The sequence below is a fragment of the Grus americana genome, chromosome 1, assembly GCF_028858705.1.
Source record: "Grus americana isolate bGruAme1 chromosome 1, bGruAme1.mat, whole genome shotgun sequence".
Lineage (NCBI taxonomy): Eukaryota > Metazoa > Chordata > Aves > Gruiformes > Gruidae > Grus > Grus americana.
This window is the reverse complement of record NC_072852.1, coordinates 188,687,905-188,704,165: the sequence shown is the minus strand read 5'-3', so window position 1 is coordinate 188,704,165 and position 16,261 is coordinate 188,687,905. Positions and strand designations below refer to the sequence as shown.

General features: G+C 46.8%; 1 long non-coding RNA gene across 3 annotated transcripts; it reads left to right on the top strand.

Moving 5' to 3' along the window:
• Positions 1-55: 55 nt before the first annotated feature.
• LOC129201503 (uncharacterized) lies at positions 56-6,046 on the top strand. 3 transcript variants are annotated; one of them, XR_008575429.1, is made up of 5 exons: positions 56-411; positions 541-914; positions 1,500-1,658; positions 2,089-3,292; positions 5,658-6,046. It is a non-coding gene; the product is annotated as an uncharacterized LOC129201503 (long non-coding RNA). The 3 variants fall into 3 exon arrangements; XR_008575430.1 differs by having other exon boundaries at positions 56-638; positions 786-914; XR_008575428.1 differs by having other exon boundaries at positions 56-914.
• The last annotated feature ends 10,215 nt before the right edge of the window (positions 6,047-16,261 follow it).

Below are 16,261 nucleotides of genomic sequence, written 5' to 3'. Positions count from 1 at the left end.
AATAGGAAGCGGGAGTGGAAGGAGAGGGTGGGGCTTGATGGGACAGGGCCAGCCGGCGGCTGAGGCGCGGTGGCAGTTCCTGGTGAGAGGCAGGTTCCGTCCTGCGTAGCGGGATTTGAACGTTTAAATGTACCCCACCGCCCCGCTCCCCTCAGCGCGGTTTCACCCCTCTGGGGGTCGGGGTGCCTCGGCGGTGGCTGTCTCGCTGGCCTCTCCCCGCCGAGGTGCGGCGTCAGGGGGAGCGTTGGCCTCCTGCACCGCAGCACCGGCCCAGGCCCTCAGCCCCGGCCGGGCCTGTGGTGGCCTCCCGGGGAAGAGTCAAGCCCTCAGAAAAAAGGGATACCCTGGCCGGGACCGGTTCAGGTGTGCTCCACAACACAGAAGTTGCTCCTGTAGCCAGCTTCCAAACAGGTTGCTTGTAGCATGAGGTTTTCTGTTTGCTGGGATCGTTTCTCTTGTGCCTTACTAGATGTCTTGCTAATTTAACTACCTTAGTTAAGCGTGTGGAAAAAACTGTGTTCCTTTCTATCATTGCTGCAGCACAACCAGTCTTCAAGAGAGATGTTACGCTGGCAAAACCCATCCTTTCAATCCATGCTGTGTGCTTCCTCTGGGGAACAAGAACAGAGCTTCCCCAGGTGGGGTGGTTTGTTAGTGGAAACTCGGTCTTTCCAGTGCAGATTTATTACTTGGTGATTACATCTGTGTAGGAAGATGAGCAAGGCCACCTCAGTATAGAATGAGCTATGAAAATGGATTTTTTTTTTTTCCATGTTTTAACATAGGTGTTGACTAGACCAAAACTCTTCATCATGTACGAATTGATGTTTAGACTCAGGAAGACTGGCTCTGGGATTCCTAATTTGACTATCCAAGGCCATGGTGAGAAAAAGGTTGGAAGAGAGCAGAAAAAGGTTGGGATTTTTTTCTGGGTTTTTGTTGTTGTTGTTTCTGTGTTTGGTTTTGTGTTTTTTGTTGTTTTGGGGGTTTTTAAAACAATTTTTGCCTTGATTTGAGTCAATAATTAAGGGTATATTTGCTTCTTGAATATAAAGGCATTAGGCTCCTGAAGGATGAGCTGGTTTGATGGTATTTGACTGCCTCTGTTCATGGGCTAACAGGTTAATGGAAGTTAAATTAGAATATACCCAGACTTCATAATTATTGTCTTTTCTTCTATGAAGAGTATGACTTATGATTAACTGAATAATTCTTATTGATTACAAAAGGGGCTGTAGTATGCAATTGCTTCAAGATTTTGAAATTTAATACAAGGTAATTACTTCATTCCAAAACTGTGTACATTTATAATGAAACAATTAATGGCTTGTGGAGGGAATGTGATGCATCCCTGAAAGTGGTTGAGGTGTTAGTTAAAAGTACATGAAATCTTATGGTCCCAGAAGGGCTGTGGACAAAGACTGGAGTAAAGAAAAAGAGGAGGAGAATCACTTGTATGTTGCAGTCATTAAAAAATAAATACCCAAATCCTTTTCCAGGAAATAATTCTCAAAGAGCAGGCTTTCAGAAGGAACCCAGTGCCCACAGAAGGACACTCAGACTTTTTGCCTTGTTTTGTGGATTGAATCTCTTGACAATGCTGTGGAGAGATGAAGAACAGCCAAGGTACTGCCAGGCAAATCTGCTGCACAGCTGAGGTGAGGTTAACATCCCCTAATTAGTTTGCCACCTGGGTTTCCCCTTCTATTTTCTCTGGCAAGAGACTATTTTCCTGAAGCGATGTATGTGGGATTCAAGGGCAGATGGCTTTTTTCCTCCCTGGGAACTCTGTTAAAAATAATGACTGTCAAGAGGGAGATTTGAAAATGCAGCTGAAGTTGCCCTTGTGACGTTTCCAGGAATGTTACATTGAGATGCATTTGATGGCTGGTGCTCCTGAAGTAGCTGGGCCTCAACAGAGAGGCAGTATCACACTGTCTCAGAAGTGCTGGCCCCAAAGTTTGGACCTTTTGCCAGGGAAACAGTGCAGAAAAAATATGTTTGTGAAAGTCATCTCCCCCTGAAAGTTATGTTTGTGGGTCTTTGTGCAAGTGCCATGCTTAATACACTTTAATTTCTTCTTAACAGATATGGCTTAATTGTACGTGGTATTTTACCCTCTGAAGAGAATTCAATATTTGTGTACTGCTATGGAAGTGTAAGAGAAGCAGGAAGAAGCCCAAGACTGACATACCACTTCATGCTTATGCAAAATTAACTATCTGTCTGCTGTCTCATCTCCCCACTCCCAGGAACTACTGTAAAACTGTGATGTTTGGGTCGTGTTGGTGCTCTGAACAACTGTGGTTAACTGGGACACAATTTTGGCTGTCTCATGTAGTGGCCAAGAATACAGTTTCAGAGTTCAGAGGTGTTTACCTTTGCAGGAGACTACAGCTACCTGCCTGGAGGGGTCAGCCAGACTGGAAGGGAGTGCCAGGAAGTTATTTTCCACAACAGGCATCTCAGCTGCAAATGGTGCAGCTGGAGCAAGAACTAGAGCCTCTGCTACTATCCTTTACTTTCTGGTGTTATGAGGGATTTGGGGTTGTGCTCTGGTGGTTTATTCAGCTTTCGCTGTAGGCGTCTAGAGGGATCAGACTTCATTAGTAAGTTCTGCTGGGCTTCATGCTCTGTATAAACCAAGGCATCTACCGATGACCTATGGGCATTTTGACCAGAGCCTCTGTGGTGGAGTGTTTAATGTCTCTGCCACTTTTTCTAAATATCAGGATATGTAAAAGCTTCTCTGTGGTTAAGTTTTTTGGAGATATATATGATAGTAGTTTATGGATTTAAAAAACCCCAAAATAAGTATTCAGAGCCAGTGACTAAAAATTCCATCTTGAAGAGTTTCAGAAGTGAGTCAATAGTCCTTTTAGTCTAGATAGTCTAGGACTAAGAGGACTAAAAATGACTAAAAGGATTCCTGAGTATGTGACCTAAAGCAATACAGAATATTTTGTGAGTCTCAAATGAAGTCAATATAAGCCTAGAAACTGGATGAGAGCATGAATTAGGTAATGAATTGCTTCTCTTTGATGATCCTTTTGTTTCCTGTAACGCCTAAAATATATTCCTTTGCTGTGCAAGTTACTGCTTATTGCATGACTATTAAAGATGAACTTTTTTTCCCATTTGGAAAAATTCCTTTCTAGGCCCCGTCTTTGTGAAGGACTACAAAATGACGTGCGCATTTCCACTTACCGGTTTCCCAAATGTGTCTGGGCCATTGCTGAAAGGAGAGGAGAGACATTTTCTATTAAAATAGATCTGCAGCAAGCTAAATCTGGTGGGTAATACCTTTCAGTATGATCATCTCCTGGTATCCCGAAACCAAACCAATAAAGTCTCCCTGCTTTGTTAAATTTTATGGTGTTTATTCCACTGGGTTGGAAAAACAGCTTTTCTCACCAGTAGCTTGTTGATTCAGGCCACTGTTTTTCGACTTGTGTGCTTAAGTGCTTCTATTCACAGCTGGGCATGGAGGTGGGGTTTTCAGAGGTCAACAAGCCCAAAGTAAGTGGAAATCAATTTCACAGCAACAGTCACCTGTATATTGCAATTAGTTCATCATGCTAACTGTCTTCTTCATAAGTAGTCCTCTTCAGAAGCGAGGAGACAGCGTGATTTACAGATATGCCTCATTCTACGCTGGTTTTTTTTCATCTAATTCTCATCTTGAACTTAAAAGGTCTCAATGGACTGGGACTAAAGGATTTGCTGTTCCTCTTTGCTTGCCACCAAAAGCTGCAGTTAAAAGCTATAGAGGGCAGCTGATGACAGCATCTCTGCACTCATTCACTCCCAGACCAAGAAGGACCATGTCATTCCCTAAAAATCTGTCTAATGTAAAATCTGTCTAGTGCAGAAAGCATCCCTGCCCAGGGACTAAGTGTAGAGGAACATAATGAGGAAAATGGGTTCTTAGCCTTGCTGTCCCTTTTATATACAATTCAAGGCAATTCAGCCTTTCTAGTTAACCAGCATGTTAGCCTCTGAACTGCCATTTTGAGTATGTCATTTTACAAGTTGGCAAAAATTTCTGGATGGGCCTTTTCTGCTTGAATCAGACCTGCTGGAAAAACCTACTGCTGCTCTCAACAGCTGCAGTTTGTTCCTGCATCTATGTCTTAAAAACCCAATTCATTCAAGTGATTGATTGCTTAACACCCCTCTCCCCCTGCCCCCCCACCTTCTTCTTTACTTAGCAGACCCATTTGCTAGGATTTCTCATTCTAAGTGCCCTGGAAGGCTCTCATCTCTGAATTATTATGTTTTGATCTAGTAGATGAGAGAAATCCCATTCTTAAAGCTCGCTCTGCCAAAATGTCCTTTGGAAGTTGTCATGTCAAATTGTCATGTTGTTTGTGTTCCCAGACCTCTGACCTGTTTCCATTTATGAAGGTACCCTGTGATACCTTCAGTGCCAGGAAGCTGTGTGATTATCTTGGCTGGTGAGCTTAAGGATTTTATCCTCTTGAATAATTTAATAGCCATTTAATGTGACAGTGTTTACTTAGAATTTACTGAGCTGTTTTGCTGGGTTTTTCTGGTGGTGCTTGTATCACTGTTGGTATATTTTTGCACCCTCGTCTTGATGATATCTGTGGACTGGGAATCTCATTGCTCATAGAATCATAGAATGGTTTGGGTTGGAAGGGACCTCAAAGATCATCTAGTTCCACCCTCCCTGCCATGGACAGGGACACCCTCCACTAGACCAGGTTGCCCAAAGCCTTCCAGGCAGGGGGCCTCCATGACCTCTCGTCACGGCTTCTTTTGGGGTTGATTTGCTGAGAAAACTTACTTCTGCTTGGCAGTTACCTGATTTGCAGTGTCTTTCTGCATCTGTGCACCACAGGTTTTAGATCCTGAAACATGGTTTCCTGCACTACTAATCACCCTCTTAATGCAGATGACTTTACACCTACCTCAGAGTCTTAGCTGGAGTATAACGATATACAGTGAAGCTGATAATCTGTTTCAAAACTAGTAGGAAGAGCTCACTGTGCTTAATTCCTGGGGTTTTGGATCTTTATTCATGTCTAATAGTTTTACTCTGACCCTTGGTTTGCCTTCTGGATTTTAAAAAACCCCAACCCTCCTCATAGAGAGTTTTATCAGTGAGCTGTTAAACATCACTGTAGAAGCTAGACCCATCAGTTCATATAGGAGATATCTGCTATTTGTACCGTGCAAATACAGCAAGCTTCTTTTTATGTCTGCAAGCTGTGTTTAAGGAGTTTCTGCTGGTGATACATTTTTTGACAACTCATTAGAAGAAAGCTTTTGCACTGCTGTTGGACAAAACCAGATACATCCTTCAGCTTCATCAGTCTGTTAGGTTAACAGATACTTTTTTCATACTTAATAATTGCAATGACATCAAGCAAGCAAACAACCAGGAGTTAATTACATTAATTAAAACAATTAAGAGGAAAATTAATCAATTTATAAGCAAGATGGCAATTTCTTCCTTCCAGTGCATTGCATTAAAAAGGAGTTGCATGTACTGTCCCCCTGTTGGAGGGCAGGCTTTCACCTAGGGACAGAGGCATCTGCTGCACATCAGCTCAGTGCTCCGATGGGACATAAACATGGGAGCTCTGACACTCCAGACTTAGTTGAGTTTGCTCCGGCTCTGTTCTCTGCAGCTGCTGTGTTTCCCCTCTGTGATGGATGCGCTTGACTCCTTGATGAAACTTGTGGTAGTTTGGTTCAGCCTCCAGAGGAAGCAAAGGCCTCGGCCATAACTGGGCCCAGAACTTCTCTAGTTCCAACCTGTTCTCTGAAACCCCCCACAGGAACAGGGTGACATGGTGAGCATCAATGCATATGGGCATGGCAACTCAAACACTGACCATGCAATTAACACATGAATAGCAGGTGGTTCTTCCAAGACTCATTTATCGAGGAACAAAGCAAGCTGTGGGTACAAGGAGTCTCATGCTTACCTTTTCCAGCACATGTAATTTGACTACGCGCCAACCGCTTTATTCCATAAAAATGACAGCCTGAGTGAGCTGCCTTTGAGGTCTCCCTGCGAAGCAGCTGGCTGTGCAGCAGTGATCTCCCCTTGAGCCGGGACACCTCTCAAGGTTACTCCTTGAGACTGAGAGACCCCATGCCAACTGCAGATCTTTGGTAAGTGACCAGTATCGCACATAACCTTGTATTATAGTGCACTAAGATTTTTGTATTGGTAACTTTGGATCGTTATTATATCCTCTGCAGCAAGTAACAGTGAGCCTTGCCACGAAACTTTGTTAAGCCTCACTACTACAACATCTTACTTCAATAAAACTACTTTTGCTGATACCTTTGGCAGCGGTTCTTCAAGCAATATATGGACCACCACCACACACCCCCCTCGCAAGAACCTCCAATGTGTCTACTTTCCTGTGAAGCCATCCATGTTCCTAGTTTTTATCTGTTAGAAGCAGCAGAGGGTTGATGTTCCTATATAGTGAAGGTGTCTTTATTTCGACACAGTAAAGACATGGCACTGCTCTGGTATCAGAAAGGCAGTCAGGTTTGGGTTGTGAAAGGTTTGGGTTATGAAAGATTGCAGAATGAGAGGCTAATCCTTTGTCTATGCCCATGCACTGGTCATCCGGAGTAGCTGCAGATTTAGATGTCCTGAATGTATATATTCAGCAGCTGAGTAATGAACTGTTGTTTCACTGAGCCATACTAACTGACTGCATATTATGCATTTAATCTGCAGTGCTGTCTAATATTCCTTCAGGTACTTACATGTGCATACACACATCTTTGTAGATATGACAGGAACACAAGAAGTTATTGAGGCATTGCTACTGTGCTTTGAATCTATGATGTTAATTAACACAAATTAACTTTTTAATTGCCAACAAACAATCAGTGGTGTCCTCTTGATCAAAATGTTAAGACACTACTTTGTGTTACAAACTGTGGCTTGGGAAAAGATAAAAATACACCTTTCAGAAGTGGCTGGGATAAATGGCAAACATTTTCCACATGTTTAAATTCTTTTAAGAAACTGTTTGTATAACTGACACAGGTAACAACCTGGATATCACACAAACAAAACCTGTATAAATGAACTTGGAACAGACGGCAGAGTGCTTGCTTTATAAAGCAGCTTAATGAAGTATGTGCAGTGGAAAGGGAAATATTTAGAGCGTGTGGTGGCAGGGGCGTGATTTGTGACAGCAGAGATGTTGTGCAGGGAAACCTGCCCTGAGCAGGAGCCCCTCTGACCCTGATCTCATGGGCCACAACCCCCATGTTGGCTATGCCTAGACTGCAGTATAAGAGCGATCTTTCAGGTGGCTGTAAGAAGAGGGCTTCACTTTTTTCTCAGTTTCCATCTATGTAGCTCCTATAGAGTCTTTGCAGGTAGGCATGCTGAGGGTACTGGCCTGGTGGTTGTTGCTGACACCTGAGCTCCAAGGTGCTGTGCAAGCCATGCCTGCTACAGGGGTTTAATACAGAGTCTGGTGCTGAGCGTGGCTGGCTGTGACACAGCACAGAGCCTGGGCATCTTCCTGCCTGCTCTCCTACCACAGGTCACCCGGCCTGGTTTCCATGCTTTGCCCTGCTGCAAGCGGAGACCAAAGTAGCACTGAGGTGGGAGATCCAGGCCCAAGGGCTCAGCTCCTGGGGGTGCTTTTTGGCCCCTGGTATTTCAGTTTTGGAAATGCTTCGCCAGGAGAAGGTGAGGCACTTCTCTTGTGGCTTGTCCTGCTGGGCAAGCTGCAGGGAGGGTAAAAAGGAGGGAGATGAACCAGAGACCTCCAAAAGCTTGGGCTTTTAAGCTTCCGTGTCACACTCTAGCACTCACTGTCTTTTTCATTGCTTTGAAAAAGAGCAAGATTAGGAACCGTGGAAGAGTCAGTTTGATGGCAATGAAGACGGCATCTGTCAACTCCACAAAATGGGGGCAGCAAAAATGGCTGTGCAAACCCTCCACCTCTTTCCTGCTGTAGAAATCGTAGGCTCTATAGTCCTTCCCTTGTGGGAGGGGAGTTCAGCGTCCTGCTGTGCTGGTGGGATGCAGCACTGCTGGTAACTGGGTTATGAGCAGCTCTTTCCATGCTGGTCATTGAAAGCAGCTAGTGATCCCTCTTTCTTCCTCCTAACAGGGCCATGTTCATGCTGACAGCCTGGAAACAATCGCTTTTGCAGTTACCTACAGATACTTGGAGGGCAATGCTCGCCTGGTTATGCTTTCTAGTAAACAACAACCACTATGGCATGGCGGACACATCCTGCAAGGTGGTCAGCATCCCTTGGCTGTCTTAGAGTTCCTCCTGAATGGTGCTGAGCACTAGCGGGGTCCCCTGGATGCACAGCGACCACCCTGAGTTTGCTCCACTGGCTTCAACATGAGCATAAGGTTTTGGGGGCATTCCACACCACCCTGCCCTGTGGGTCTGCAACCCAAATTCATTCACAGTTCAACTCCCCTGAGCTCGGGCATGGGATTTTGTCCCCTGTCACTCGTGTGATAAAGGTCACAATTCCGTTGTGCAGATATCCGAAAGGCTGCCCAGCACAAAACCAGCACCCCGTCTGCTCTTCCAGTAGCAGAGAGAGAGACCAGCAGAGACAATTTCTTCTAAGGTTGTCTTTTTTGGGCATCGGTTATAATGCAGTGATGTGTGCTGTTAAACAGTCTGACTTGAATTTTTCTCCCAATCCGTAACAGAGATTACCTGTCAATTTTTTTTTTAATGTTACGTGTTTCTTTTGATGGTTCTGTCCCATGTTTTGGTGACAAGGAAGCAAGAAGTCAATGTTGTTTCCCTATTTAGAAATAAATGCAGTGATCTTAGAGCCCAGACTAAAATGAAATACACTTGATATTTCCACATGGAAAGGTGTCCTGGAGCCAGATTGCTCCTCGCACACACATGCACTTTACAAAGCAAGAAGTGTCTGAAAAGAAGGAAGCAAAATGAAAATGAAGACTCTGGCTATTACAAGCTCCTGACAAGAGCTGTTGTTTCTCACCAACAGCTGCAGAATGGACTTTGGAGACCAAATCAGTTAGCGAAGAGAAAATACATAAGGAGGGAATAGACCGTACAAGTAAGAAATGGAGCTGGGTGGGTCTCTTCTGTGTAGAAGGGGGGTCTGCTCCATGGGACCACCTCCTGCTGCTCTTCTGCATTTTCCTATACCTTTCTAGGCTTGTCTCAGCCAGGGCTGTTTTCAGGAAACTCCATCCTCCCCTGCTTCCTTCCCGTTACCAGGCTCTTCAGGAGGGATCTCCCTTCACAACAAGTGACATGGAAAGGAGCAAACATTACCATGTTCTGAGTCTGTTCCTTCCTCATCTTTATGGTAACTTCCCAGAGGCAGGAAAAACGTGCCACTGCTCCACGTGGGAGCAGCTCGCCTTATCTCAGCTCCCTTTTAGCCTAGCTTCTCGGTGCAAGGGCTAGGTCTGAGGGCAGGGATCCTGCAGACCTGTGATAGTGCAATAGCTGCTGAACAGGGATCACGTGTTTCCATCTGGGCATGCAGAGAACTCGTTTTTATGAAGGTCTCGCTGAGAGAAAGAGCCAGTGTAAGGAAAGGGCTGAAGGCCCCTCCATCTTCCTCAATGGCTGAAGGCAGCAGCCTGCCCTCCTGCCCTGACCCGGCAGGGCCAGTCCCTCACGCTATGGTCAGCACACAGGCTTGCTCCAGGGGAGCGGGATGCTGGGGGTAAGTGAATGAGACAGATACGGCTTGTCCAGGTCAGCCCAGCAGGCTCTGCTGAACTCTGTTGAAATGAAGCACTGTGAAGAGGTAATGCCTACAAGCCTCAAATAACTTCCAGGGCTGAGAAGGAGAGAAGACTGAGAGGGGATCTTATCAACACTTATAAATATCTAAAGGGCGGATGTCTAGAGGATGGGGCCAGACTCTTTTCAGTGGTGCCCAGTGAGAGGACGAGCGGCAACAGGCACAAACTGGAACACAGGAAGTTCCATCTGAACATGAGGGAAAACTTCTTCACTTGGAGGGTGACCGAGCACTGGAACAGGCTGCCCAGAAAGGTTGTGGAATGTCCTTCTCTGGAGGTATTCAGAATCCACCTCGACACGATTCTGTGCAACCTGATGTAGGTGATCCTGCTTTAGGAGGGAGGTTGGACTAGATGATCTCCAGAGGTCCCTTCCAACTTCTACCAACCTGTGAATGCTGTGTGGCTTGGTGTCAGCAGAATGGAAACCGTGGACTAAGGAAATATTCCTTATGCTGTGCTCAGCTGCTGCAGGAAAGAGGGACGCACAGCCTCTCTCCAGATTCCTCTTCTGTGGTTATGGACAACATCCACTTTCACAGGGTCAAAACACAGCTTTCCTGGGGCATATTTGCACAGCACAGACAAAGAGCAGACCTAAATTCAAACTGGGGAACTGATTTCCTTGTTAAGGTGGGCAAAATTTGTTGCACAGTAGCTATGCGTTTGTTGGGCCTTATGCTTCCCTTCATAATCAGTTTAGCTGCAGGCCGGTCCGTGCTGGTATCCTTGATTTACAGCAGAAGCCAGGCCATTTTTCTGTTGCTTTCAAAGACTTCCTGGAATTGCTTTCCAACCTCTGCAGAGCTTCAGAGCATGGAAACATTGCAGTGTCCTGCAGTGCATGGGTACCGCTGATAGAACAGCAGGCAGGTACTGAGTCTTGTGGAGCTGTCGTGGGCTTTATGACACTGAGCAGGAACATAAGCATTTGTAGTCGTCTGACATCATAGCTGAGTTTCTGAGAGTACTGATGTAGAGGTGATTCGCTTTTGCTGTGGCAACTATAAGACCCATTAGTGGCTGCTGCTTGGGAGGGCAGGGTGCGAGGGCATTTGGGATCCCACCATCCTTTGTGTTCTGCTGTGCTGCTCCTTGTCATGCAGGATATCTTAAATAGGTTCTGGAAAAAAAGTTAGTTTTATCCTTTTGCTGCCTTTTATCTCCTACTCTGGCCAGGGTGGCTGTCATCTCTGATACAGCGATTGCACCACCCTCCAGAGGGATCCGAGTGCCTCATACAGCATCCATCCACTGGTGGTGGTTCTCCTTCCATTCCAGGTGAATATACAATCTCATCTTGCTTGCATTTCTGCCACTCCACGCTGGTTTCAGTGATTTCTGGGTGATGCCTCTCAGGCCGGTTCACTGTGCTGAATTTGGGCTCTTTGTCACTAACTGCAGGGGGAGTTGGTGAAGTCCCAGGTTTAGGACACGTTACATCTGGTACAGTACATCTGACTAGTACCCAGCTGTGGCTTTCGTTTGGAGACTTCTCAGTAAGCACCACGAGAAAGGTGAGCTCTTAGGAGAGATTTGAGGGATGACATTGATTAGCTTTGAGGGTGTTTCAGGGGAGACTTCTTCCCAACCATGCAAGTGGGCTGGGGCACCGACACTTTTGTCTGGGAACTCCCTCCTCCCCCTCGCAGCAAATGTGGAAATAGAGGTGGGCATCGCAGGATGCTTGGCAGCAGCATCAGCCTCTGGATAGCGAAGGGAGGTGACTGACAAGGAGAGGGTGAAGCTGTGAAGTGCCCCAAAGGTGAAGAACAACTTGGTTTAGAGCTGACCTATTTATGTCACATCTTGTGCTTTTTAAATTATTTTTTATTTATATTTTTGTTTACTTTTATTTAGTGTTTGTATTTTAAGTCCTCAGGCCCCACCAACTTTGCTAGGGATGGAGCATGACTCTGTCCTGCTTCCATGTCTGCCAGGGTCACCAAATTTCTTGGGTTTAATGTTCACTGCACTTTAGGGGGCTCAGGTTTGCCCATTTAATTGAGGTGTAGCTATTACTTTTTGACTTCCTGACAGTCATATAAATGACCTATTGCACTTAATCACATCAAGAACTCCTTGCATCTTCGCGGTGCTCGGGACATTTCATCTTGCTGGGGCTTGAGGGTGGCAACGTTTTGCAGAGATTCCCCTGCAGCCTGTGGAGAAGACCATGGTGAGGCAGGCTGTCCCCCTGCAGCCCATGGAGGATGATGATGGAGCAGATATCCACCTGCAGCCTGTGGAGGACCCCACGCCGGAACAGGTGGATGCCCGAAGGAGGTTGTGACCCCATGGGAAGCCCTTGCTGCAGCAGGCTCCTGGCAGGACTTGTGATCCTGTGGAGAGAGGAGCCCACACTGGAGCAGGTTTGCTGGCAGGACTTGTGACCCCATGGCGGACCCATGCTGGAGCAGTCTGGTCCTGAAGGACTGCACCCCGTGGAAGGGACCCACACTGGAGCAGCTGGTGAAGAACTGCAGCCTGTGGGAAGGACTCACGTTGGAGAAGTTGGTGGAGGACTGTCTCCTGTGGGAGGGACCCCAGGCTGGAGCAGGGGCAGAGTGTGAGGAGTCCTCCCCCTGAGGAGGAAGGAGCGGCAGAGACGACGTGTGATGAACTGACCACAACCCCCATTCCCCGTCCCCCTGTGCTGCTGTGTGAGGGGAGGAGGGAGAGAAATTGGGAGTGAAGTTGAGCCTGGGAAGAAGGGAGGGGTGGGGGGAGGTGTTCTAAGATTTGGGTTTTATTTTCTCATTACCCTACTCTGATTTGATGGGTAATAAATTAAACTAAACTAATTTCCCCGAGCTGAGTCAGTTTTGCCCGTGACGGTAACTGGTGAGTGATCTCTCCCTGTCCTTATCTCGACCCACGAGCCTTTTGTCACATTTTCTGTCCCCTGCCCAGCTGAGGAGGGCAGTGACAGAGCAGCTTTGGGGGGGTGCCTGGCCTCCAGCCATGGCCAGCCCACCACAGCAGTGCCCCAAACCTGAAGGCACATAAAGCGAGGGCTTCCTTCTCTGTGTCTTGGGGAAACAAAAAATCTGCCCAGCCCTTCCTAAGGGTTAATCTTTTCTAACACCAACTCACACGGGTTGGTGTTAAAAACTTTAAACAACTTTAACACAAGCTCATACAGGCTCGTGGCTGGTGGGGATGGGCTGTGGTCCAGGTGTCTGGCTCAGCACCAGTCCCTGCAGCCCGGATGAGACCCTTGGCAGAGAGATTTGTCACAGACAGCTGCTGAAAGGGCAGTAAAAGAATCCTCCTGGTGAGTGCTGGCTGGAAGGAGGGAAGGGAAAAGGAGGGAAGGCAGATGGGGTTATCCATACTCTGCAGCAAGGGGAGGAAGATGCCGGATGGAATCCAAAGGTGGAGACAGAAGTAGTGGGGACTCACCTCAGAAGGCAGGGTGATCCGAGGGGAAGATGAAGTGGGAGGCAGGACAGAGCTGTCAGTCCCACCACCCTGTCTTCTCCCTGGGTATATGCCACCCCCACCCCCTGTATGTACCATTGGACTTCTGCTGCCCAAGGGGGCCTGGGAGCCCCTGGCCACTCCAAAAGGGACTGAGAGGAGCTCTGCCCTGGCTGTGGGGGGCTGAGGACGGGAACTCTTGGATGTGCCCACCCCCAGGCCGAACGGAGCAGTCGGTGCTGCTGCTCAGACCTGCTGCAGGAGGAGATTCGGATCTCATCTCTGTTAGGTACTTCCCAACCCAGACAGCTGTTTCCTGATCCAGGGTTGGCTTTTCTAAATGCTCTGGAAGTCACCAGCTTAGGTAGCGTGCTGTGAGATTTGTGTGGCCTGTGGAAGCGCTGGGTGGCATCAGCCTTGACATTTGGGGTCACCAGAGACTTCCTTCAGTAGGGACACTGAGCAGAAGACAGCATTGCTTCTGCTCCCAGTGGTTTGGGGCTCATCCAAGACCCTGAGTCTGCATCAGCATTAAATGTACAACAACTGGGCTTGAGCCTGCAGCACAGTGGAGATGCTGTTCTTTGCCCAGTGAGAAAATGTTTTAAGATCCACTGGTACAAAGTGCCTGTGAGATTTAATTTCATATCTGCCTCCCCAGATGCAACCTCACCCACAGCCACAGTGTTTTCCCCCAGTTTTCTTCTGAGTTCCAGGAAACCCACACCAAAGCTCCAGCACAGCATCATAGGTGCCCAGGACCATACAGGAAAAGTAAATCAATTTGTAAATAGTTCCCGAAAGTGTAAATATACCTGTGGATACTAATTTTAACATAAAAGTGGCTTCTTTTGGTGAAGGTAAGCCTGTTCCTAGGTCAAATAGGAGGTGGCGCTTTATACCCAGCTCTTTTTTTCTGCTTACTTTTCGTTTGAATTGCAGAGATGGCCTTAGGCTTTGTGTTTCCCGTGGGAGTGGTGCAGCAGGTGCCCAGTGGGATTGTAAGGGGATGGCTGTTGGGAGACAAGACACGTCCCTGCACCTCCAGGTTTTGCCGGGCCAGCTGCAAATCGCCTTTGGAGGTGGCATCATTTTGGCAAGTGAAAGAGCAGCTTTGAACTCGGAAGGTCTTCGTTCACCAAAAGGTCAATTGCCTTGAGGTACCTCTGGCTAGGTGTCTTTCTTATTTTTTTATTTCTATTTTTATTCTAATTCTTTTTTTTAAATTTTATTTCTAATTGATACATTAAAGAGGAAAAAGAGACAGCAAAAGCCTTTTTTATTTACAGACCCAGGCCAGTGCCAGCCGAGGGGAGAGCCTGCCATGCGAGAGGGCAGGTGACACAGGGGAAGGAGGTGGCAGTCTCCTCGCCTTGCCCCGGTGATACCAGAATTCCAAAATACCAAAATTGAGAGCGGCAAGCAGGGAAGGAGTTTCCCGTGGGATGCCTGGCGCCACTCTGCGCAGCCCCAAGGGGGTCATCTTTGCAGCACTGTGCTTTTTCCCTGGAAGGATCCCGCAAAGCTGGTGCTGCTATCCGGTTTCTGGCAACTACTTTTTGGAATGGCGGCATTTAGAAACTGATGTTTAAAGGTTTTAATTCCTTGCAGGAGATGCCCTTGTGAGAAATCTTGTTTGCTTGTTTCACACAACTTCCAAAGAGACGGAGGAAAGGAAAACAGGATTTGTTTGTCTTTGTGTAATAAAGTGCTGTAAAATTCTTTGTAAATTGTAAAACAATTGGTAAAAAAACAAATGCAGAAATGCTCCACAAAGACCAGAAGAACCGTTTGTTTCCAATCCAGCAAGAGCTTCAGTTAAACGTGAGTACCTCAGACCTACGGATATATTTTGCTGAGTGGGAAATAAGCAATAAACCTCGAAGTGTCAAAAGTGTTTTGACTCCCTCACGAGCATGTGTTGATCACACGCAGATCAGGCTATATCTGATTAAATAGAGGAGCAAAATATTGGTTGTTACAGGAAGAAAGTACTAGTTTTCCACATTTAGAATAGAAATCCCATTTTTAGGACAGATTTCTAATAGCTATTGTCCAATTTAGATAGACTGATACATATTTAATTTAGAGTCATGTTAAGTGAAATGGTGACGTAGTGTTAGCATGCTGCAAATGCAAATGAAGTTGTGTTAGAGCCAGGGAATATCATACCCCATATTTATTGTGGAGCTGTATCTACCACATACAGCTGTTTAATGAATATGGAAATTAGATAGAAACCAGGAAGATTGCCGCGGAGTGACTTTCTGCTGCTTGCCCCAGCGTTGCTGGTTGCAGTGACTGCTGCTTTCCCTGTTCCTGATACACCGGGATCCAAAGTATGAGAAAACGTGACTGTTGTTAGAATGAATCTGGGTCTTAGCAGCAGGAATACTTAACTGAAGTTAACGGAATAGGCAAACGTTTTCCCAATAACTTTAGCAGCTTTGTTTATGGCAGCTCAACGGGACAGCCTAACAGATGTGACAAACTACTGACTTAAAAGCAGGTATCAATAAATGTATTAAGCTGTCACAACGGCTGTCACAGAGGGCTCGCAGGAGGCTTGGACGGGCAAGCAGCCACGGGTAGATCTCATCATACTAATGATCTGTTAATCAGAGACCATCACTCTTTCTCTGTCACAACTGTTTAGACTGTAAAGCTTTCACGAGCTTTATGTGTCTGCATCAAACTGGTAAGATTTTGCAGATGTAGCCTCCCCTCCAGAGAAGGGTTTCCATGGATTTTTCCGGGTGTCTTTTCTCAACTTGCCCTTGAGCTACCAGCTCTTGTTCTTTCTTTTCTTTTTAGCTTTATCGTAATGCCTGGCAGTCAGTGGTGGGTGCCCGGCAGCTTTGCAAGCATGGGGCAGGGGGTCAGTGAGCACTGCCTGAGGCTGCAGGTCCTCAGACAGCAGGAGAGGCTGGCCCTGTGCAACCGAAGCTGGCGGGACCTGGTGAGCATCCCCCCTGCATCACCCCGCTGCCGGGGGCCGAGCTGCCGCTTCAGGCTACGGTCCACGGGAGGACTTTCTTCCTGCTCTGTTCAGAAAAA